The following is a 26,781-nucleotide window of genomic DNA, read 5'->3' as shown; positions in this document are numbered from 1 at the left end:
TTTTCACGGTGTAAATCAAGAGTTTTAACTAGATAGTAAGTATATAAGAGGATAATTATAGTTTTGAAGCTTAGACGAGTAGATTTCGGCCCAAAGAAGTTATGTGTTCTTGATGTTCTTGAGGATCTTGAAGATCTAGACCCAAAAGATGGAATTCATGGTTGAATTCAAAAGTGATTCTAGAATAAGAGATTTATTAACACATATATGGAAGGAATCACTTACATTTTTGAGGGTTTTGAAGGAAGATCCTATTATACTTGAGAGAGATTTTGAGTTTCTAGACTTGGAAATGGTAAAAGTGAAGAAAAGTGGTCAAGCTTCATACTTATAGCCTAGAGTTTACGGCCACCATGAGTTTTCGTTCATAAACTCATGTGTCCTGGCCGTAAACTCCTCATAGAGGGTTTATGGCTTGTTTCATGGTTTTGAACTTCAGTTGACCCATACAAACACTTAATCCTATGATGTACTAGGCTTAGAATGTTCAAACAGACTCTAAACAGTGCTAAAAGTTAGCAGAAACAAGTTTGACCATGACTGAATTGAATGGTTGTACAAGATAGAAATTTCGGGTTGTCACATCATCCTCCCATTACAGAGAATTTCGTCCCGAAATTAAAGTTTTAGCTATTAAGTAGTTACAAATAACTTAAACGAAAAGATGAGGATATTTCAGTTTCATTTGATCCTCACCCTATCATGTGAATTCAGGTCCTTGCTTGGCATTCCAGCGAACCTTCAATATCGGGATATGACTTTGCTTCGTTTGCTTGACCTCTTCGTCCATGATCTCTACAGGTTCTTCCATGAAGTTGAGGCTCTCGTTGATCTCGATCTCTTCGAGTGGATCACAAGAGTCTCGTCGAATAGGCACTTTGTCAAGATCGAGACGTGGAACGTAGAATGTACGTTACTAAGTTCACGAAGTAGTTTGAGTTTGTAAGCTACAAGGCTGATTATGGAGATGATTTTGAAAGGCCCTATGTGCCTTGGATTTAGCTTTACTGAAGTGTATCAAGCCCTTCCAGGGTGAGACTTTCAAAAGAACGTGGTCTCCCACCTGGAATTCCAAAGGTTTCCTTCTCTTGTTAGCGTAGCTTTTCTGTTGGTCTCTAGAGGCTTTCAATCGTTCACGAATCTGAACAATCTTCTATGTCGTTTCCCGAATGATCTCTGGACCTATGAGAGTGTTGTCAGGAACTCGCCCTTTAGCTAATTGTGTTTCACCCACCTCAGCCATGCATAGAGGGGATCTGCACTTCCGGCCATAGAGGGCTTCGAATGGAGCATCCTTTATGCTCGTGTGATAACTATTGTTGTAGGAAAACTCCGCAAGGGGTAAATGAGTATCACATGCCTTCCCAAAGTCGATGACACAGGCTCGCAACATATCTTCTAGGGTTTGAATAGTTCTCTCACTTTGTTCATCGGTCTGTGGATGGTAGGCTGTACTCATGTCCAGCCTCGTTCCAAGGGAAGTTTGCAGCGACTGCCATAACCTTTAAGTGAACCCATTATCTCTGTTGGAGATAATGGATATCGGAATACCATGCAGCCGTACAGTCTCCCTAATGTATGTTCTTGTAATTTTCTCCGTCTTGTAAGTCTCGTTGATGGGCAGGAAGTGTGCGGACTAACCATACTTGATTATGACAAATTCTCATGTTGTGGTGTTTTCTGGCATCGACTTGTTTAAGGTAAGGTGTGGGTTGTCACCCTATATGTATCTATACATAAACTTTCGCTCTCCCTCCAGGAGACTGGTTATAAATATAGGCTACGATTGTGCACTCGAGAGGTGTCTACGAGGCCCAACTGACATGTAGAATGACCACTAAGGCCCAATAAACATGTAATGTGCAGTCTAGGCCCAATAAGCATCTAAATAGACCACTAAGAACCAATAAACATGTAATGTTTAATCCAGGCCCAATAAGCATGTAAATGGGCCACTAAGGCCCGATAACATGAATTGTAAGTATTAGGCCCAGTAGACATGCGATCGATGTATTTAGTTCGTTTGTTATTGCATTGTTTGTTTTAGCTTGGTTGTTTTCTAAGTTGGCATAAAAAGCCCAACGAGGACAGGAGATAGGGCGGAAACACACATAGTAGATCCGCGTAATCATAATCATATACTACCCTCGCGTATACACTAACTAATATTAGGTGGGCTGTATTCGTCCATAGCCTCTTTGCTCGAACTTGGTCTGCTGGACGAGCGGCATTTCATGATGGTCTGCGGACATCTGACGATAAGGCTTCGGAGAACAAATTACTCTTCGCACGAGTACTGCGGGGTTTAGAATACGAAAGATAAAACTAAGGTTTAGGTCGGACTTTCGATACGAAGGATGAAAGTTTCAAGAAGTTGACGATCGAGGCGATAGAAACATATGAATTCAGTATCGTGAGGACCACGCCAACTCATGACGAATGGGAACCACTGACACTATATTGAACAAAGTTTTGGTCAAATGAAAGAAACGTCTGATAAACGACGATGTATCCTTGGTATGCTCAATATTGTACTTCTAGTATGTTCAACAATGTACTCTTTGTAACTGGGCTCGTGTTTCCTGTTTTCTATTTGACGTTAACACTCCTATGTATCGTACCGCTATGTGCGTATACATACTAATAAAAGTGCTTTACAAACTGAAGGGATACTTTTATACCATGATCCCCCATGGTACCACTACCATTGTGACAACCCGATATTTCAACTCTGTGTAATGACCTAAAAAGTCAAGTATTGTAACCACTTTTGATATAATGAAATTAACTTCGAAAATAAAATGTCCAAAAAGTCTCTAATTAATTACCTACTATGTTTGATGTCATTAAACCATAGTCTCACCTATGCGTGGATATAAACAACGTCGAAATCGGAGTTTGTATTAAGAGGATATGAATTTTTGAAGTTTATTAAATAATTAAAATATAAATTTTAATATTTAACCATGGTATTATCCGAAGGGGGAGTCACCAAGTCGATCCTAGTTACGCCCAACGTTGTCACAACTGGAAATTTTGTGTCATGTAATCTATACATTCAAGCTAATGTGAATCAAAAACCTAAGAACATGATTGACACCTATGATTATGACTTCAAAAACTTCAATCAAATACATTATACAAGTACTACAAATAGTCATCAAACAATTGGAAACCCTAGAAGTCCTTGCTTAAGTCCCTTTTTGGACTAGGACTCCCTTATTGGATCCAAATGGACCAATAAGCTTCCAATTAGACTATCATGGGCGTAGAACCCTAATTGGGCTCTAATTGGACCCACACTAATTTATTTCAACACTTTGGGCCATGTTGGGCTTAGAATGAAATAAATTAATAACTATGAACCATAAGTAACCTAAATTGGCCCCAACAAGCCATAAAAATCACCTTTATATTTATTTGGACCAAAAATCACTCAACTTAACCATGAAAATTGGGCTTAAGCATTTAAGGCCCAAACATTCTCTTTTCCCCCACCATTCTCGGCCCAAGCCCAAATAAAAGGGAGGAGTTGACTTCTTGCATGACACATCATCTTTGTACGGAGGATATCTAAGCATTACCCTTCAAACATCCATGCATTCTCATTCTTCCATGCAAACATCACCTCAAGGTCTTTTCTTCTCTCTCTCCCTCTCCCTTCTTGTTTTGGCCGAGAGTAACCCACACACACACACCTCACAAACTCTCTCTAAATTACTCAAGAAATCATCCCCTCTCTCCATTCAAATGTCTCGAAAATTTGGCTTGAAGCCTAAGAATCATCCTAAAGAAATTCACCATCTAAGGTAAGTTAATGTTTAACTTATGATCTAACTCCCTCTACTTCATTAAAATCTCTTCTAAATTCATTCACTCTTGTGATCTTGCATCCTAGAGGTCGAAATCTTCATTAAAGGGTGCTAAGGCCAAAAATCACTTCATTTTTTCTTCCATCTTCTCTCCAAAACCGAAACCACACCCAAGGTGAGCTTCATACCCCCTATTTTTCTGTTTTTATGAGTTTTGTGGGGGGGGGGGGATACAAGTGAAAGTGTAGATCTAGATGTGTTTTGTATGCTTGTATGATTTCCATGCTTATTTGTGTGCTTTTGTGTGTTATAATGTTGGATCTAGCCATAAAACCCCTCAAAACCGAGATATACTTCATGTTAAATGATTCTAGCATCAAATATATTTTTACATACAAAGTGTTCTAGAAACATGGCTAAAGGGCTTAGTAACAATTTCTTTGGGCTAAAAATACAAATTTTTGGACCTAAAATGTGAAAAATACAAAATTAAGGGCCCAAATTGACATATCACGAATTCTGTTGGATGAGGTGTGTCAAAACAGTTTCAATAAAACAATTTCTGGAAATATACTCATTTGGAGGATTAAGAACATAAATTTCAAGCTTAATGGGCTAAAAATGACATTTTCGGCCAATGAGGCCCATTATGCGAGATTTTGTGTTTTGGAGGGCCAAAACTGTATTTTTCTGTAAAACAGTGGACTATAAGTGTCCCAAGTCCTTTTCAAAGGTTTAAAATGCTTTTTAATTTTAAAAAGGACCAAAGTTGCAAAAATTTTACAATTTGGACCAAAATTGTCAAAGTTGCGAAAAAGAAGGGTTAAAACCGAGAAAACTGCATTTTCAGGGACTTAAACTGTTTTCTATGAAAAATATGCTGAAAAATATTAATTTCAATAATTTTTGGTGTTAAAATGTCAAGAAAATTAATTTAAGGACCAAACCGGGAAGTATTCAATAAAAGGGTTGAAAATGTAAATTTTACAAACAATGAGGGGCTGAAAACAGAAAAATTTCAAGGCTAATTCAATATACGCAATTTGATCAAATAATGGCACCGCGACTGTCGACGAAATACAATACACTACAATACCAAAAGTCGTTGTTAAACGAATTGGTTCGGTCTCGAACCAATAAAAATCGGAAACTACTAACACGACGATACTACGACACTACGACACTATGACGCTACGACACTATGACACTATGACACTACGACACTACGATTCATACAAGTAACGTTTGGGAATTCAATATACATGCGAGTGTGCACAGACGTCTACGCACCATCTTTGGGCCCCAAAAGTGTAAAATCTTGTTTGTTGGGCCTAGCTAGCCCAATGACCTGATCTTAAGGCCCGAAGATCTCTATCCTACGAAGTGTTGGGTTTTACCGATCTGACACGACGTAGAAGGACTTTCAATGGCTTGTATACTACTGGTCCCCAAGGGTCCTTTAGTATTGCTAGTAAAGTCTACATTTCATGCGAGGCGGGTCTGGGACCCCTCGTACATATTTTTTATCCCCAACCGGTTAATGGAGTCATCGAGGTCTTCGTGCCCTCTTTCTCTTCGGATGTGGGACTACACATAGTCAGGGCGATTGGATAACGTGATTAGTACGGACGACGCCTACGGGATCGTTAGTATAGCTATAAACTGGTCGTTTGTGTAATGCGTGTTTGTAGCAAATAATCATGCTCAAAAATAATCCAACGTCGCCTGGGACTGACACTACACGCTATGCAGTGGTTTCAATGTAACTTCATGGGATTCAAGGAATTAGGAAAACATCGGGTTTTCCTAGGGTTTTTCAATACACATAAATTCGAAATGCATACAACTCTAATGAACAATTTTTACAAGTATAGAAACAAACAAGCATACCTATGGATCTTCACAAACGTTTTCAAAAGCTTCTCTTTTCAGAAAATATCGGATTTTCTGGTGGTTTTCAAACGATACAAAACATTGTTTTTCAAATACAACTTATGAACTCACCAACATTTCATATGTTGACGTTTTTCAAAATACTTGTATTCTCAGGGAACCGGTGAATCAAAGGAAATCATATTCAGTGATGGCTTGCAGCTTATTTATGTACGAATCGAACAAACTATTTTGGGAATGTAATGTTTAAACAATGTACTTCATGTAAACTCTACTGGTTGTACTATATTAATGCATGGTGACGAATGTTGTTACGTTTCATGTATATTCAATGTTATGGTATTCAATTGAGTCACGACAGCCCCCAAACGTTTCCGCCGCCTGGTTTGGGGGTGTGACAGGTTGGTATCAGAGCTTTGTTTATAGTGAACTAGCATGTCGAGTCACACATTGATATGCAACTATAAACCAAAAAGAGGGACTAACATAACTCTGAACAAAACAAGTAAATAAAACACGCTTGCTTGCATTAGGAATAGGAACACAACGCCGAATCAAACACAATAATGCTGGTATCTCGGTTAATTTGGGACTGTTCTTAGTAATACCAAGGAGTGAATGTAGCCTGATCAACTACATTCTCTCCAAAGTAAAACTAACACACGTCTTGATGAGATCGGGATAGCTAGGGAACCTAAAACTATACCCTTCTAGCACCAAAAAGAGAACGTCTGTTTAGTCTGCAATAGTGGAAGAGGCATAGGATAATATTAGTGAACTTTTACGTGTTTTGCTATGTGTTGCGAATCTATGATTGTATGCTAAATGATAGAAGTACTTAAGTTCGTTCCATACACCTAGTTAGTAGGATCACAACCTCACAGAAACCACGTACACTCAACATCTTTCCGTTTCGTGACAAGAAGATGCCTCGCCGACCTACTCGCGGAAATCCCGAACCAACCCCGCCCGAAGTTGATACCACTGCTTTCCAGGCAGCCGTGTCTGCTGCGGTCACAGCAGCTATGGCACAACTTCACCGAGGGAACATCGGAGAAGGTAACGGGCAAGGATCCGGAAGTTCGAACAACGGGACGAATCAAGGACCCACTAAAACATGCACCTACAAGGACTTTGCGAACGCTAAACCCCGAACTTTCAACGGCACCGGAGGAGTGATTACCCTGAAGCGATGGATCGAGAAGGTAGAGTCGGTGTTCGAGATATGCGATTGCCCCGAGCAGATGAAGGTGAAGTTCGTGGCCTGCACTTTCGTGGACCAAGCACTCACTTGGTGGAACGGACACGTGGAAGCTATGACGCTCCCTGTCGCCAACTCTATCCCCTGGGCAGAAATGAAAGAGATGTTAATGGCTGAGTACTGCCCTCGAGGCGAAATACAAAGGATGGAGCAGGAACTATGGAACCTCACTGTGCAGAATGCGAACATCGATGCCTACATCTCTAGATTCAGCGAATTATCTTTATTGTGCCCGGGTATGATCACGTCGGAAGGAAAGAAGGTTGAATGATTCATCTGGGGACTGACATCCCCCATTCAAGGAAATGTGATAGCTGCGAACCCTGAAACGTTTGACGGTGCGAAGAGATTGGCCAAGAGGTTGTACGATCATAACAACAAAAGGGGTGACAAGCCCGTAGAGACTGAGAAGAAAAAGGAGGGTGATGGCAGGAGAGGGAAGAACCCCAAGAGGAAGGGGCGTCAGGGCCCCGAGACCTCTTAAAGGCAGCAAACAGTGGCAGTTAACGCTGTCACCGCACCGGTTCCAGCCACACCACATGCTCCAGCCTCAGCTGCTTCAAATGCTTCAAGACCCTATTCCGGTAATCTTCCCAAATGCAATAAGTGCGGTTTCCACCATCTTGGCGAATGCAGGGAATTCCATTGCACTAGTTGCAACCGAAGGGGACACACTGCAAGGTTCTGCAGGGCTTACCCTCCTCAGAACCAAGGTCAGGGAAACAACCACAACAACAATAACAACCACCGCAATAACAACAACACCAACGCCGGCGGCAACAATGCAGGGCCTAGCCACACCTGTTTCGGGTGTGGAAGGACGGGGCATTTCCGCCGAGATTGCCCTAACAACAACTCAGGAAACAGAGGAGCAGGAAGAATGCTGACTATGGGTCAGAGTGATGCAGTTCAAGACCCCGCAGTTGTGACCGGTACGTTTCTCCTAAACCACACTTATGCATGCATCTTATTTGATACCGGAGCGGAGCGAAGTTTCGTAAGCGAGAAGTTTAAACATTTATTAAAACAACAACCCCAGAAGCTAAATGAAACCTATACGGTGGAAATGGCCAATGGGAAAACCGAATCCACTGGGGAGATCTACATCGGATGTACCCTAACCCTCAACCAACACGTTTTTCGAATAGACCTAATGCCAGTATCAATTAGGAGTTTCGATGTGATTATCGGCATGGATTGGTTAAGCCCCCACCATGCTGAGATTATGTGCCACGAGAAGGCCGTTCGCCTTCGTCTCCCGAATCACGAAACCCTAGTAATTTACGGAGACAAACCTAGCACGAATCTTCGTCTTATCTCGTGCATCAAAGCACAAAAACATCTGCGAAAGAACAATTTGGCGTTCTTGGCTCACATAGTGGACAGGACCAAAGAAGAAACTAACATCCAAGATATTCCGGTAGCGTGTGAATTCCTGGACGTGTTTCCTGAAGATCTTCCAGGAGTACCCCCAGAGAGACAGGTTGAGTTCCGAATCGACCTTATTCCAGGAGCGACTCCTCTCGCTAAATCGCCATATCGGTTGGCTCCTGCTGAAATGCAGGAATTGTCCAGCCAACTCAGGGAGCTTCTGGACAAGGGATTTATCCGACCTAGCTACTCGCCGTGGGGAGCCCCGGTGCTCTTTGTCAAAAAGAAGGACGGATCTTTCAGAATGTGCATCGATTACAAAGAGTTGAATAAACTCACCGTTAAAAACCGCTACCCACTCCCACGAATCGATGATCTATTCGACCAGCTCCAAGGAGCTAATTATTTCTCCAAAATAGATCTACGGTCTGGATACCACCAACTCAAGGTCCGAGAAGAGGATATTCCCAAAACCGCTATCCGAACCCGCTATGGACATTATGAATTCGTCGTAATGCCTTTCGGTCTAACAAATGCACTTGCCGCATTTATGGACCTAATGAATCGAATCTGTCGACCGTTCCTTGACAATTCCGTCATTGTGTTTATCGATGACATCCTCGTCTTTTCTCGAAGCAAAGAGGAGCATGGCCAACATCTCCGACAAGTCCTAGAAACTCTGCGAACGGAAAAGCTTTACGCCAAACTCTCCAAGTGCGAGTTCTGGCTCCGGAATGTGAACTTCCTAGGCCACGTAGTTAGCCAAGACGGAATTCATGTGGATCCCTCTAAGGTCAAAGCTGTGGAGGGATGGGCAACTCCGACTACGCCCATAGAAATTCGTCAGTTCTTAGGCCTAGCAGGCTACTATAGGAGATTCATCCAAAACTTCTCTAAGATCGCCAAACCGCTTACCTTGCTTACGCAAAAGGGCATACCATTCGAGTGGACAGACCGACAAGAGATTGCGTTTCGAACCTTGAAGCAAGCTCTCTGTAGCACCCCTGTACTATCTCTACCTGAAGGAACAGAAGATTTTGTAGTCTACTGTGACGCGTCGAATCAGGGCTTAGGTTGCGTTCTCATGCAACGAGGAAGAGTGATAGCATATGCGTCCCGCCAACTAAAGACGCACGAAGTGAATTACACGACCCATGACCTAGAACTGGGAGCCGTGGTCTTCGCTCTAAAAATTTGGAGGCACTACCTGTACGGTACAAAGTGCACCATCTTCACGGATCACAAGAGCCTCCAGCACATCTTGAATCAGAAGGAGCTGAACAGGAGACAACGAAGATGGGTGGAATTGCTAAACGACTATGAATGCGAGATCAAGTACCATCCAGCCAAGGCCAACGTGGTAGCTGATGCATTAAGTCGGAAGGAGTACACTAATCGCCGTACGAAAACACACTCGATAACCATTCAATCTCATCTGGCCACTCAAATTGCATCAGTCCAGCCAGAGGCTATGAAAGCGGAAAATAGAACTAGCGAGGCATTGCGCGGGATGGAGAAGAACCTAGAAGCAAAAGAGAATGGGGTATACTACTTCATGAACCGTATTTGGGTCCCAAAAATCGGAGGATTTAGGGAGACCGTTATGAAGGAAGCCCACAAGACACGATACTCCATTCATCCTGGTTCGGACAAGATGTATTTGGACATTAAACAACACTATTGGTGGCCTAACATGAAGGCGGAAATCGCGACCTATGTTAGTAAGTGCCTTACGTGCGCCAAAGTAAAGGTGGAGTACCAGAAACCTTCCGGATTGTTACAGCAACCGGCAATCCCTGAGTGGAAATGGGAGGGAATTTCTATGGATTTCGTGACCAAGCTGCCCAAGACGCCGGACGGACTGGACACCATATGGGTAATAATCGACCGACTGACGAAATCTGCCCATTTCCTGCCAATCAAAGAATCCTACAAGATGGAGAGACTGACGCGGTTGTACCTACGAGAAATCGTAAGACTCCATGGAGTGCCAAAATCTATCATCTCGGATAGGGACCATAGGTTCACATCGCGCTTTTGGCAATCACTCCACAAGGCAATGGGAACTCATCTCGATATGAGCACCGCATATCACCCACAAACGGACGGTCAAAGTGAACGAACCATTCAAACGCTTGAAGACATGCTTCGTGCATGTGTGATAGACTTTGGGAAGTCTTGGGATACCCATCTACCGTTGATCGAGTTCTCATATAACAATAGTTACCATTCGAGCATCAAGGTGGCTCCTTTCGAAGCACTGTACGGGCGTAAATGTAGATCACCGTTATGTTGGGCTGAAGTAGGTGATACCCAGCTAGCAAGAACACATACGTCAAACAGGGCACTAACGGGACCGGAAATCATTCGCGAAACCACCGAAAATATCGTCCAGATCAGAGCTCGATTACAAGCATCGCGTGACCGAAAAAAGAGCTACGCCGATAAACGGCGAAAGCCCTTAGAATTCCAGGTCGGTGATCGAGTATTGTTGAAGGTCTCACCCTGGAAAGGGGTTATACGTTTCGGAAGATGGGGAAAGCTGAACCCACGATACATGGGCCTTTCGAAATCGTCGCCCGAATAGGTCCGGTAGCATACAGACTACAACTACCCGCGGAGCTAAACGGTGTACACCCCGTGTTTCATGTCTCAAATCTGAAGAAGTGCCTATCAGATGAAACCCTTGTCATTCCTCTTGATGAAATCGAAATCAATGAGAATCTCCTGTTCGTCGAAGAACCAATCGAAATCATGGACAGGGAGGTGAAGCGTACTAAGCAAAGTCGCATCCCGATCGTGAGAGTACGGTGGAACGCAAAGCGTGGGCCAGAATTCACGTGGGAACGCGAAGATCAAATGAAGCAAAAGTACCCTCACCTATTCTAGCATTCTCAAATCTAGCTTTCAAACAGAATTTCGGGACGAAATTCCCTCTAATGGGGGGATGATGTCACAACTGGAAATTTTGTGTCATGTAATCTATACATTCAAGCTAATGTGAATCAAAAACCTAAGAACATGATTGACACCTATGATTATGACTTCAAAAACTTCAATCAAGTACATTATACAAGTACTACAAATAGTCATCAAACAATTGGAAACCCTAGAAGTCCTTGCTTAAGTCCCTTTTTGGACTTGGACTCCCTTATTGGATCCAAATGGACCAATAAGCTTCCAATTAGACTATCATGGGCGTAGAACCCTAATTGGGCTCTAATTGGACCCACACTAATTTATTTCAACACTTTGGGCCATGTTGGGCTTAGAATGAAATAAATTAATAACTATGAACCATAAGTAACCTAAATTGGCCCCAACAAGCCATAAAAATCACCTTTATATTTATTTGGACCAAAAATCACTCAACTTAACCATGAAAATTGGGCTTAAGCATTTAAGGCCCAAACATTCTCTTTTCCCCCACCATTCTCGGCCCAAGCCAAAATAAAAGGGAGGAGTTGACTTCTTGCATGACACATCATCTTTGTATGGAGGATATCTAAGCATTACCCTTCAAACATCCATGCATTCTCATTCTTCCATGCAAACATCACCTCAAGGTCTTTTCTTCTCTCTCTCCCTCTCCCTTCTTGTTTCGACCGAGAGTAACCCACACACACACCTCACAAACTCTCTCTAAATTACTCAAGAAATCATCCCCTCTCTCCATTCAAAAGTCTCGAAAATTTGGCTTGAAGCCTAAGAATCATCCTAAAGAAATTCACCATCTAAGGTAAGTTAATGTTTAACTTATGATCTAACTCCCTCTACTTCATTAAAATCTCTTATAAATTCATTCACTCTTGTGATCTTGCATCCTAGAGGTCGAAATCTTCATCAAAGGGTGCTAAGGCCAAAAATCACTTCATTTTTTCTTCCATCTTCTCTCCAAAACCGAAACCACACCCAAGGTGAGCTTCATACCCCCTATTTTCTGTTTTTATGAGTTTTGTGGGGGGGGGGGGGGGGGATACAAGTGAAAGTGTAGATCTATATGTGTTTTGTATGCTTGTATGATTTCCATGCTTATTTGTGTGCTTTTGTGTGTTATAATGTTGGATCTAGCCATAAAACCCCTCAAAACCGAGATATACTTCATGTTAAATGATTCTAGCATCAAATATATTTTTACATACAAAGTGTTCTAGAAAAATGGCTAAAGGGCTTAGTAACAATTTCTTTGGGCTAAAAATACAAATTTTTGGACCTAAAATGTGAAAAATACAAAATTAAGGGCCCAAATTGACATATCACGAATTCTGTTGGATGAGGTGTGTCAAAACAGTTTCAATAAAACAATTTCTGGAAATATACTCATTTGGAGGATTAAGAACATAAATTTCAAGCTTAATGGGCTAAAAATGACATTTTCGGCCAATAAGGCCCATTATGCGAGATTTTCTGTTTTGGAGGGCCAAAACTGTATTTTTCTGTAAAACAGTGTACTATAAGTGTCCCAAGTCCTTTTCAAAGGTTTAAAATGCTTTTTAATTTTAAAAAGGACCAAAGTTGCAAAAATTTTACAATTTGGACCAAAATTGTCAAAGTTGCGAAAAAGAAGGGTTAAAACCGAGAAAACTGCATTTTCAGGGACTTAAACTGTTTTCTATGAAAAATATGCTGAAAAATATTAATTTCAATAATTTTTGGTGTTAAAATGTCAAGAAAATTAATTTAAGGACCAAACCGGGAAGTATTCAATAAAAGGGTTGAAAATGTAAATTTTACAAACAATGAGGGGCTGAAAACAGAAAAATTTCAAGGCTAATTCAATATACGCAATTTGATCAAATAATGGCACCGCGACTGTCGACGAAATACAATACACTACAATACCAAAAGTCGTTGTTAAACGAATTGGTTCGGTCTCGAACCAATAAAAATCGGAAACTACTAACACGACGATACTACGACACTACGACACTATGACGCTACGACACTATGACACTATGACACTACGACACTACGATTCATACAAGTAACGTTTGGGAATTCAATATACATGCGAGTGTGCACAGACGTCTACGCACCATCTTTGGGCCCCAAAAGTGTAAAATCTTGTTTGTTGGGCCTAGCTAGCCCAATGACCTGATCTTAAGGCCCGAAGATCTCTATCCTACGAAGTGTTGGGTTTTACCGATCTGACACGACGTAGAAGGACTTTCAATGGCTTGTATACTACTGGTCCCCAAGGGTCCTTTAGTATTGCTAGTAAAGTCTACATTTCATGCGAGGCGGGTCTGGGACCCCTCGTACATATTTTTTATCCCCAACCGGTTAATGGAGTCATCGAGGTCTTCGTGCCCTCTTTCTCTTCGGATGTGGGACTACACATAGTCAGGGCGATTGGATAACGTGATTAGTACGGACGACGCCTACGGGATCGTTAGTATAGCTATAAACTGGTCGTTTGTGTAATGCGTGTTTGTAGCAAATAATCATGCTCAAAAATAATCCAACGTCGCCTGGGACTGACACTACACGCTATGCAGTGGTTTCAATGTAACTTCATGGGATTCAAGGAATTAGGAAAACATCGGGTTTTCCTAGGGTTTTTCAATACACATAAATTTGAAATGCATACAACTCTAATGAACAATTTTTACAAGTATAGAAACAAACAAGCATACCTATGGATCTTCACAAACGTTTTCAAAAGCTTCTCTTTTCAGAAAATATCGGATTTTCTGGTGGTTTTCAAACGATACAAAACATTGTTTTTCAAATACAACTTATGAACTCACCAACATTTCATATGTTGACGTTTTTCAAAATACTTGTATTCTCAGGGAACCGGTGAATCAAAGGAAATCATATTCAGTGATGGTTTGCAGCTTATTTATGTACGAATCGAACAAACTATTTTGGGAATGTAATGTTTAAACAATGTACTTCATGTAAACTCTACTGGTTGTACTATATTAATGCATGGTGACGAATGTTGTTACGTTTCATATATATTCAATGTTATGGTATTCAATTGAGTCACGACAGCCCCCAAACGTTTCCGCCGCCTGGTTTGGGGGTGTGGCAAGCGTACTCGAGGCCTAAGCCTCGGATAGTCCACGTCTCACCTATGCGAGGCTATGCCCCGTCCCATACGAAGGTCTGAGGCAGTCGAGGAAGCGGTTACACATGACGCACGCATACGCCCAGCGTACTCGCGACGCCCAGCGTACCGAGGCGGTTCCCAGCCCCTATAAAAGGGATGCGAGGGTTCCGAAGAAAAGGCCCAATTCCTCTCATCTTTCTTGTGTTTTTGCCTCGTTTTCCGTGCTCGTACTATCCCGAAGCCCCGGTTTCCTTGCTCAAGTCCCGAAGGTCGTTTGTGCTCCCGAGATTCCCGAGAATCCCTAGCAAATTCGCTTTCTCGAGTCGAAATTCAGCTCGGTTTTCATCTTGCCCTTTCTGATCTTTCAAGTGAGTTCATACCCTTATAATTCACACATTGAAATATTTTATAAATGCTTTTATATGCTTTTAAGGGGGGGAAATACAAGTAAACCACACAATTATTATCGTGTTATATAAAGTTTCTCTATACACCTTTTTATCAACGAAATCATATGTGATTTATAACTATTATAGGGAAACTTTCTTATGCAAAATATAACACGATAACATCATATCTTTGGAAATGAAAAATGTTGTTATAGATGAAGAGATCAAACACTCTGCTTACACTGTATGTATATGTGTCCATCTTGGCACTATAAAAATTATACTTTTCATAACAAGTGAGCATTTTCACTAGGGATTACTATACAAACGAGTCACACTTTTAGAAAACTATAATAGGTATAGTTTTACGAGAACATTACGAACTTTTAGATACTAGGAACACCATTTCAAGAAGTTTACTTTCACATACAAGAACAAATGAACATTTTCACACGTAAATCTGTTTTATACTAAGTTTTTTGAGACATTAACTTCTCGTACGTTCGAGTACACATTTCAAGTCCTGTATTATATACCAGAATCCCATGGAGGGGGAGCATGGTGTTTGTGTATAGATCTATACGGGCTTGACAACCCGCGCCATGACTGTTAGCTACAGTACACCATTTGGGGTGACAAACGTCAGAACATTCCAACGCCTGAAGAACGTTGTGTATAGCCATTTCTAGTCAATAGTATGGTTATAAAAACTCACATGAAGTATTAAAAACACTTTGATTTATGGGGGTTTTCAGACGTATTGGCAATTTTATACGTAGATACATTTTCTAGAAACAAACATTGGTCTTGATAGAAGGCTACATTTATGCTAGTAGAAAATATGGGATTTTCTAGGAACAACCAAACAAAAACAAAACATTTCATTTCATACAAACATTGTCATTTAATACTTATGAAACCCACCAGCTTAAATGCTGATCTACTCTTTCAAAACTACTTGTATGTCCCAAGGATTCAGTAATTACAGGTAAACACAACTTTTGAAGAAGGGACGTTGTGGCGCCAGTTTAAATTCATATTTTGGCATCATATATTGTAATTGGTTTTGAACATGTATCGTTTATCAATGTAAACTTTCAATTATATATATGAGGGTTGTATTGCTTTCTTTACTATGTATTCGTTTGTTACGTTACCACATGAAGTCATCCGCCCCCAAACATTTCCGCCGTTCTGGTTTGGGGGTGTGACAACCATCGCCCATCATATACAAGTTATGAATAATTAAGATGAGCCAGGCATTGGACTGAGTATCTCTACCTCAAATCCTTAACCAATTAAGGAAAGGGGACCTAAGCAAAGTCACTCACTCTAAGTCGGTAACATCTTAGTTGCGCACAACCTTGATGTATATGGTGAGCCATAATAGCTTCTCTAAATGATCTTTTAGTTCTCTTGAATATTACGACCTATTTCAACATGTGAGTTGTTATAGTTACTTTTAAGTGTCATCCCCAAATTTTAGTCTTATATGAATATAAATTAATTTTTAAAAGTAATTATTATTTTGAAAACGTACCACTACTCGTCGACGACTCTGGAGTAGATTCTCCTGTGGTGATCATCAGAATACGTCCATCCGAGCCTGAGTTCCTGATTATTGGGCAGTTCCTTTGATTGTGTGCAGACTCACTGCAGCCATAGCAGGCTTGGTTTCCTTCAGCTCCGGGGACATGGGAGATCGGTTGAGTCGGTGCCCTGCAGTAACGGACTGTGTGTCCCCTTCTGTGGCAGTTCAGAAACTGCGTTTCCCGGCATACTTCGGTGTGGTGAAAGTTGCACTTTCTACACTTCGGAAGGTTTCTAGCATATTGACTGGTAGGTGCTGAAGCAGTAGGCGTCGTAGCGGTGTACATAGTACTTGCTTGCTGTTCTTTCGGGGTGTCTTGTGTTGTTTGCGTCTTCTTCCTCTTGGTCCCCGACTTCTGATTATTTTCCTCTTCCCTCGATGGTTCGGGAATCGGAACTTTTACACCATGAGTCGTTGAGCCAGGCGTTTAGCACTATAAAATGTGGTTGGGTTAGAAGACAGCACATTTCCTTAGGTCGGAGCAGTCAGGCCCCAAATGTATCTTTCTATCTTCTTACTCTCCGAGGTAATCCTCTCGGGGCATAGAGCTGCTAGTTCGCTGAACCGGTCAGTGTAGGTCACCATGTCTGATCCGACCGTACTGAGATCCCGTAGCTCTTGTTCCAATTTTTGAATCTCGCCTAACGGGCAGTATTCTTCCCGCATTAACTCTTTTTGGTTTTCCCAACCTAATGAATTTGCCACTGATATGGTCAATTTAATAACATGGCTGTTCCACCATGTTAGGGACTTGCCCGAGAAGGTGCAGGTAGAAAACTTCACGTTGCTTCCTTCTGGGCATAAAAAGATTTCGAAAACCGACTATATTTTCTCGAACCATTGCATAAGGGCAAGGACTCCTTCAGTCCCATTAAAGGACAATGGTTGGCATTTGGTGAAGTCCTCGTAGGAGAACTCTCTCTGGGTCACCTGAACTTCACCTTGAGTAGAATCAGTAGGTGTTTCACCTCAACCTGTACTGATGGGGTGATATTGAGCCATGACTGGTGCAACAGTCGCGGCCACTACAGTGTTCAGAGTTGTTGCATTGATTTGTGGAGAAGGTATTGGAGTTATCGAGGTAGCATGTCTGGGTGATCTGCGAGGAGTCATCTTTGCTAAAAGAAAACAAAGATGAGACATAATAAGTATATAGCAATGGACACAAGCTGAAAGCAGAAAAGACCAGGTTATCCTAGTTCTGGACGTATCGGGTCCTGACTGCCACAGGGTTCTAGAAACAATTCATAAACGAGTCTATACGTAATAAACTCTATGAATTTGAAATAACTATCCTCGAATGAATATTTTTTTTCCTGAATAATTGTTACCAGCTGCATGCAATAAAATAATCCTAACACATGTAATTTGAGCAGTGTTTCCACTCGCTCGACCAATTAACAGGATTAATGTATATTAGTGTGACGTGTAAGACGTTTTGATTACTCCGGCTGATCCTTCCTTGAAAACTTCTCGTGAACTAGTCCTTGTTCCTCCTGGACTCTTATGTGGTATACTATGAGCAAGTGGTTACACCTATATGGGCTTGTCGTGCGAGAATGAAAGTGACTAAAGAACCTATGAGCTTTATGGTAACTTTATGTGGTGATCCTTACGGAATCCTCCTATAATCGTACAAGGTACACAAGTTTGTATATATTTGAAGATCAAATAGAACTTCGAATAATTGATCCCACCCCAACAATACACCCTTAAGAGGAATGGATAGCGAAGCGTAGGTCACAAATTCTATGTCTATAAGATCTTGATTATATATAGAACCTTAGGAATATACCCTCTAAGATTATAGACCTATCCGCAAGGGTCTTTTAAGTTATCACATAACATATTTATATGGACTAAAATACTCCTATAGTATACTAACGTAATGTACTTGGTATGTTCTAAACTCGTTATCTCACTATCGTACCATAGAATACTCCCATAGTACTCTAACTCTAACTGCACTTGTTTTGGCGTTCTCTTAACTGGTTTTTAGGTAAGTTTTAACCCTGTTGCAACACCACATCATTCCGAAACACATGTTGGTCACATCTCGAATGAATATAGTTGATCAGGCTATATAGATCCTAGCTATGATTACGTAACTATTCTAATTGACGACAGTGCCCAACTTTTAATTACTTTTAGTTTTGTTCTCCTCGTGACATTATTTCTATTATGTACACGTATAAGAAAGTAGGTATATTTTTATAACTTGTAGTTATACTCTAAAATATATCATTATCCAGAGCACTTAAGCCCCATTGTATTTATAGACGTATATATTTTATTGGTTGATATACTTAGTTCACTATAAACAATGCTCTGATACCAATCTGTCACACCCCAAAACCGGAACCGCGGAAACGTTCAGGGGCGGAGGACGTCATATTTAGTATCACGAGATGTGTATATGGTAAGCAAGTAATGAACAACCATTTCATTTAGAAAGAAAGTGTTTACAATGTGTGTGTTCACAAAACATAGAAGTCATAAACAAATAACAAAACAAGACTTAAAGCTATAATGCTCCATCTTCTGAATTCCCAACACGAGCACCTGTCTAGTAGTCTACTGAGAATACAAGTTATTTGAAAGAGGTCATCAACAATTAAGCTGGTGAGTTCAAAAGATTTTAGTGATGTGGATAAGTTGTAAAATGTGGTTGAAAATATACATGTACAAGTGATGTAAGCTGTAAGTTCTCTTTTGAAAAGTTTGCATGTTCCTCTAGAAAATCCTATATTTCCTACATGAATGAAAGTTAAGTAATTTGACACTACAAGCCTTTCTATGGGTACTAAGTTAGTACAATTTATATAAGTCTCGGAGTAAACAAACAATCGATTGTGCGTATCTGCCCTAAGCTCACAACCCAACGAGGAACAAAAAGTAAGGCGGATAGCACACATCCCATTGGCCAACTATTTCACATGTTTGATTTCGTATAAAAATACAATGTTTGCATATGTACTTGTAATAGTATGAAAAAATATAGTAGTACTTTGTTACTGTGCAAAAGTATATTTTCTCCTATTTATCATTATCATCTATTAGGAAAAAATAGAATGTTTTTATCTCAGCAGTGACACTATGTCACACCCAAAAACTGGAACGACGGAAACGTTTAGGGGCGAAGGATGTCATGTTTAGTATCACGAGATATGTATATGGTAAGCAAGTAATGATCAACCATTTCATTTAGAAAGAAAGTGTTTACAATGTGTGTGTTCACAAAACATAGAAGTCATAAACAAATAACAAAACAAGACTTGAAGCGATAATGCTCCATCTTCTAAATTCCCAGCACGAGCACCTGTCTAGTAGTCTCCTAAGAATACAAGTTATTTGAAAGAGTCGATCAGTAATTAAGCTGGTGAGTTCATAAGATTTTAGTGATGTGGTGTGACATCCCCAAATTTCTCGGCCAGAAAAGACCGATTTAATTTATGTTTTTTAAAATCAAATCAGAGAAATATTTATAAAAGATGTTGCGGAATTGGTCCCCAAAACAAAATATGATAAAAGTTTGTCAAACCCTTTCTTTAAGAAATATATATCATTTCCTTTTATATCAAAACCTCGGGATGTCATGTTCCGATACAGATCAAAAGCATAAACAAGACATTATAAGCCTTACGACAGTTATTTGTAACCACTGGCCTATAATCCAAAATTCACTCATCATCATCATCCGACTATGCTCGGGGTCCTCTATCTGTAATATAAACAGCTGAGTGGGTCAGGCTTGGAAGCCTGGTGAGCATATAGGGTTTTCAACCCACAATACATAAATTTATTATGTTTAAACATCAACCGAATTACCCCAAACCCCATTATTTTATTTAGTTCTTAAGGGTTTACCCTAAGAATCAACTATCACTCCTTCCTAAGGATTCATCCTAAGGAATAGACACAAAGTCACCTCGTGACCGAGGTTTATACAACGGGCACTAATTCCATAGCTGCCAAAGTTTATTCAACATGTGCCAAGTCCATAGCTCTCATTTATCGACAATATTATTTACAGGTGTTCTCTCCTGCAATACATGTCAATGGGTTTTAGAGTACAACAAATGAACATATAGTTCATTACACCTACAGGTTGCGGGCATGCTAATGTTCCATAGACTGTCTAGAATAGTCCATGGTTGTCATCCATACTCTGTTGGATGACGGGGGCCAACAATTTGGGTAAGTGATTCTCTCAAATTTTCACCACTCACCCTCATTTCATGATCAATATTATTGATCATCTCCTTTATCCAACTCGCCTTTCATCATACCCACTATTTCATCTACCCATGTTTTACCCAACATTTTCGTAGATAAAAAGCATATACAGTTTAAAACTTATATAAAACATCAATTCAATAGTCACCTCAATTAAACAATTAGTATATTTACACATAACACGTATTTCAAGGTAAACACTTCATATCTATGTGTAAATTGAAAGTAACTACACACTCACATGATTTAATGAAAACCGGGCAGCAATTCGTTTCCTAAAACGATCGTTTCTAATAAAACTAGGAGTTTTATTGAGAAACCAGGCTCTGCGAAAGGTCGGGATTCGAAACCGAAAAGATAAATTTTTCGGGCTTCACGGGCACTTTGTGGCGTATTCCGTGGCTTAAAATCGATATCGGGGCTTTGGTGGGTGATAATATGAAAGAAATATGGAGAAAGGGGCTAAAAATGACAAGTTTTCAAAATAACCCCAGGAGGTCTCGCACCCTTCTATTTATAAGGTGGAGCTTCTGATCGGACGGCTGAGAAGGAACCACGTCTCGTAGATCCGAGGGCTCGCAGGCGAAGGCTCGCACGAGGGCTGCGCGTGCGAAGGCTCGCTAGCAGTTTGTGATTGGTCTGAGGCATGTGTCCGATGCGCAGGTGGTCAGTAGGTGCGAGGGTCTGGGTGGCACTCGCTGATTGGACCGCGGAGTCGTCTTACACGTACGAGGCTCGGAGCTAGGTTATGCGAGGCTCGGAACACGCGGCAGCAGGGCGAAGCTTCGGCTGGGGAGCTGGCTACTACGGATTGAGCCTCCTCCTCGGTCGAATTAGAAGAGGACACGTGGCTGCGCATGACTCAACAGTTTTGGTGACTCAGCAGCCTGGTGACTCAGCAGGACACGTGTCACATTCTAAGCGAGGGTGACGTGGCAAAGTGTGACTATGCAAATTTTCTCGATTTTCGTGCCAAAATTTCTAAAATTCATAACTTTCGCATACGAGCTCCATTTTTGACGTTCTTTATATGCACGCGTAGCTAAAATTACGATCTACAACTTCCATTTAGACTTCGTCGGCTAATTTTTATTTAAATTTTATATTATTATTTTTAACAGACCGGGAGAGGAAATCCGTTAAAAATTCATAACTTGTTCATCCGATGTCCGTTTTCGTCAGACTTTTTACCGTTGTGCTCCTAATAACGAGACCTTCAATTCTCGTTTAGGTTGTTTCGGCTAAAAATCGCTTGATCTAAAATTTGAGTTTTTAGCTGTCTACTACTAAGCTGAAACTTTGAAAAATCATAACTCCTCATACGAAGTCAGATTTGGCCGTTCTTTTTATCGAATGTCTTGGTTTAACGAATACTACGACTTTCGTTTCGATTACTAAGGCTAAAAGTAGTTTATCAAAAACTCACTTTTTACGACACTCGGCACCGTGCCGGTTTTGTCGCGAAACTTCGACAGATCATAACTTCTTCGTTATAACTCGCATTTCGGCATTCTTTATATCCCTGAAATCCTTGTTTCGACCACTACAACTTTATGTAAAGATATCGGGCTTATCTCATACTTTAATTTTGATGCTTATTTTTATTTTTAATTAATTAAACCCTAATAATTAAGCATAAAACACATAATTCACATAATTCCTTTTAATTTCTTCAAAATGAGTTACAAAGGTTAACCTAGACCATTATGTCAATATTAATGCCTAGCCTAGAAACACGGGCGTTACAAATCTCTCCCCCTTAGGATGATTCCGTCCCTGGAATCACACAACGACAAACAACTACGGGTAGCGACTCACTATGTCACTCTCCGTTTCCCAGGTGGGATTTGGCCCATTTATAAGTTTCCAACGTACAGGCACTAAATCGACTATCTTACATTATAACTTCTTAGTCTTATGGTTAACGTTTGCCTTAGGTTCTCCAATTAACCTCTTGTTCTCATCCAACCTTAATTCAGAAATGGGAATTATGTCGGGCACACCTCCCTTGAACTTTCAGAAATGGGAATTATGTCGTGAACTTTCTCTTCCGGTAATTCTAGCTTGTAAGCTTGATTCCGGATTCTCTGAAGAACTTTAAATGGTCCAATAAACCTTGGACTCAACTTTCCCCTTCTACCAAATCTTATAAGTCCCTTCCACAATGGGACTTTAAGTGAAGCCGAATCTCCAACTTCGAATGATATCGGTTGTCTTTTCATGTCAGCATAGCTCATTTGAACAGCTAACATCATTTTCCCTAATCACTTCCAACTTTTCAACAATCTAATGGACTATTTCAAGTCCAATAAACTGCTTTTCCTCGGCTTCCAGCAAACATGATGGCATCCGACACTTTTTCCCATGCAAAGCGTGATAAGGTACCATCTTGACACTTAAATGGAAACTGTTATTTATAGGTGAATTCTACTAAAGGTAAGTGTTCATCCCAGTTACCTTGAAATTCTAGGGTATATGCTCTCAGCATATCCTCCAACGTTTGAATCGTCCTTTCGCTCTGACCATCGGTTTGCAGATGGTAAGTTGTATTCAAACACAACTTGGTACCCAATTTCCTTTAATAGACTCCTCCAAAAACCTTAAGGTAAAACGGCTGTCACGATCGGATACAAACGTTAACAAAACACCATGAAGCCTCACAATTTCCTTCACATAAGAATTCGCAAGTTTATCCATAGACCATTTCTCTTTGGCTGCTATGAAATGCGCACTCTTAGTGAAGCGATCAACGACCACCCAAATCATGTCGTGATCGTTCCTTGTTCTGGGCAGTTTAGTCACAAAATCCATGGTGATGTCTTCCCATTTACCCATGGGTATGGGTAAAGGTTCTAAACTCCCATACGGTTTCTGATGTTGTGCCTTAACCCTAGCACAAGTTACAAACTCGGCCACATACTTAGCAACATCGAGCTTCATCATCGGCCACCAATAATAGGGTTTTAAATCCCTATCATTTTTGTACTGCCGGGATGAATCGAGTACATGGTGTTGTGAACTTCTTCCATCAGAAGATCTGTTACTCCGCCCGTCTTAGGTACCTAAATCCTATCTTTGAATACCACCATTCCTTGACCGTTTGTACCAAACACCAATGTTTTACTCAAACATTCCACCTTTCGGTCATTTTTCTCTAAAGCTTCTTCTTGAGCTTTCTTTATACTTTTCACAGTTGTCAAGACAACTTTAATTCTTAACGCTCTTGGCCCTTTTCTTTTCAAGACTTACCTTCAATTCCTTTACCAGGGTGGATGGTATCTCACAGTCGTAGTCCTTGAGTAATACTAGCCAGCGTCGTCGCCAAATGTTCAATTCCTTCTGATCAAAGAGATATTGGAGACTCTTATGATCAGTGAAAAGTTTACACTATGTGCCATAAAGATAATGCCTCCATATCTTTAGGGCGAATACTACCGCTTCCAACTCCAAATCGTGAGTGGAGTAGTTCTTTTCATGCTCTTTCAATTGCCTCGATGCATACGCTATCACCTTATCCCTTTGGGTCAGAACACATCCTAACCCAACTCCAAAGGCATTACTATGAACTGTGAAGTCATCTACTCCTTTAGGTAACGAAAGACTCGGTGCTTCACACAACTTCTTCTTTAACTTCTCAAAACTTCCTATGCTTCTCATTCCAAGTATAGACAACTCCTTTGTGGGTCAAAGTTGTCAATGGAGTCGCAATCAAAGAAAAGCCTTGGATAATTCAGTAATAATATCCAGCTAATGCTAAAAAGCTTCAGATCTTTATAGGACCTTCAATCGTAACCTTCGAGTTACAAAATAATTCCTTATTGAGGACTCCTTCTTCTTCTTGGAATAAGTACTTTCCTTCATTTATTCTAACAGACTGATGGGTCATGTTCTAATGATCTCTCATTGTATACTGCACTACTTAGACTCAGGTCTCCTTGGGACAATTTTCGGAACAAACTACACCTTCCTTCACGTTCTAATGTGATACAATCACAGTTTAACATGTATTATTCCTAAATATCAACTTCTTTAACAATGAGTGCGATACTTCTGTTGATCGCTTTAATCATCTTTTACTTCAATCTTCTGGCTTAAGTCAAATGCTACATCGAACATGGTTCTCTGAACCACGTAACATACTCATCTTAGTCGGACTCAATTCAATATGACCTCTAATGTCAGAATAACAATCATCTTTTTAGTCATTACCGCAACAATGGTAAAAACATATTAGAACAAGATCGAATCAAATAATAGCTTCTTGGTAACCTTGTGACTTTCCCTATCCAAGTGCGAGTCCTGTGCTTCCAGTAGTATATATCTCTACTACTATTCACACCTACTCATACTCGTCCTAAGTACTGTCTCGCAGTCCCCAAGTCCTAAAATCACAAAACAATTTAACACATACAAATGTGTCCAATTAATCATAAAAATTTCCTAGACTCTACTAGGACTTCCTTCACGCGTATCTTCAATGATCAACTCTACTTCAACTTGGTTGGTGATGGAAATTCCAGATGATTGGGACAACTTCAAAAATTACACCAGCCATTCTATTCATCAGATGACAAAACCAGGGTTTATTTCCTTGAAATGATTACACAAAGGTTCAAGTTTACCCTATACTATGCCTCTCATAGGCTAAACTACTTGTTACTATTCACATCACTACTTCATAACTTGATCTTCGGGTATCAAGTCTTGACTTCTACTTCCTAGTATTATAATCGCTTCGTCAAGGATATCCTGAAATTCCTTTGGCATTGATGGTGCACTTGGCCTTGTTACTTCATTGTTCTTCTGACAATTCTTAGAGATATGGCCTTCTTCTTTACATCTGTAGCACACCTCCTTGGGAATCGTACACTTATTGGCGTAATGCCCTATTTCTCCACACTTTAAGCACTTCACCTTCCCGTCACAATTCCCAGAGTGTTTATTTTTGCACTTCCCGCACCATTTTCCTTTATCTCTTCTTTTGCCAGACTTTGAGGATATGTTGCTCTTGTTGGGCCTTGAAGACCCCTCAAATTTCCTCTTCTTTCCAACTTCAACTTTGTTGGCGGTTGTGTCATTGATCATTTCTTCAACAGACTTAGCAACCCTAATAGTTGCCTCAAGAACAGGTGTCGGACCTATTGGCACAATAAGTTCATCCTTACTTTGTTGAAGTAAACGTTTTGTTTCTTCCATGTGTTCACCTAACATCGTACGTACCATTGCCTGCACTTCAGTCATCGTGATTGGCTCAGGCTGTGGATTATCACTTCCGAACCCACTTTGAGTACTCAACATTTTGATCTATACACCAATCATAGGTGAACTTAGATCTTCATATTTGTTAGATGTTAAGTCTTCGAAACGTTCATATGTTAGTTCCAATATCGTTGTCATACGTTTAGAATCCTACACACATAAGGTTTCCAGATCCGGTCGGCAACAGGCCATAGATCCCAACAAATAATAGCATCATTATAGCTATAACACAAAACATTTAGCACATAAAAGCATTTTAGGCATCCTTCCTAAAATAAACTAGTGCTTGTGTCTAAATTATGGTAGACTCTCATCTCACAATCATCACTTAGCATTCTAAGTTCAAGTCTAGAAATTCTACAATTTCTTAGTTCGCTTAAACTAATGCTCTGATACCAACTGTAACATCCCCAAATTTCTCGGCCAGAAAAGACCGATTTAATTTATGCGTTTTAAAATCAAATCAGAGAAATATTTATAAAAGATGTTGCGGAATTGCTCCCCAAAACAAAATATGATAAAATTTTGTCAAACCCTTTCTTTAAGAAATATATCATTTCCTTTAATATCAAAACCTCGGGATGTCATGTTCCGACACAGATCAAAAGCATAAACAAGACATTATAAGCCTTACGATAGTTATTTGTAACTACTGGCCTATAATCCAAAATTCACTCATCATCATCATCCGACTATGCTCGGGGTCCTCTACCTGTAATATAAACAGCTGAGTGGGTCAGGCTTGGAAGCCTGGTGAGCATATAGGGTTTTCAACCTACAATACATAAATTTATTATGTTTAAACATCAATCAATCAATCGAATTACCCCAAACCCCATTATTTTATTTATTTCTTAAGGGTTAACCCTAAGAATCAACTATCACTCCTTCCTAAGGATTCATCCTAACGA

This window comes from Lactuca serriola, chromosome 1, assembly GCF_051521515.1.
Source record: "Lactuca serriola cultivar US96UC23 chromosome 1, Lser_US96UC23_V15, whole genome shotgun sequence".
NCBI classification, from domain to species: Eukaryota; Viridiplantae; Streptophyta; class Magnoliopsida; order Asterales; family Asteraceae; genus Lactuca; species Lactuca serriola.
The sequence above is the reverse complement of the archived record's forward strand: the minus strand, read 5'-3'. Positions refer to the sequence as shown.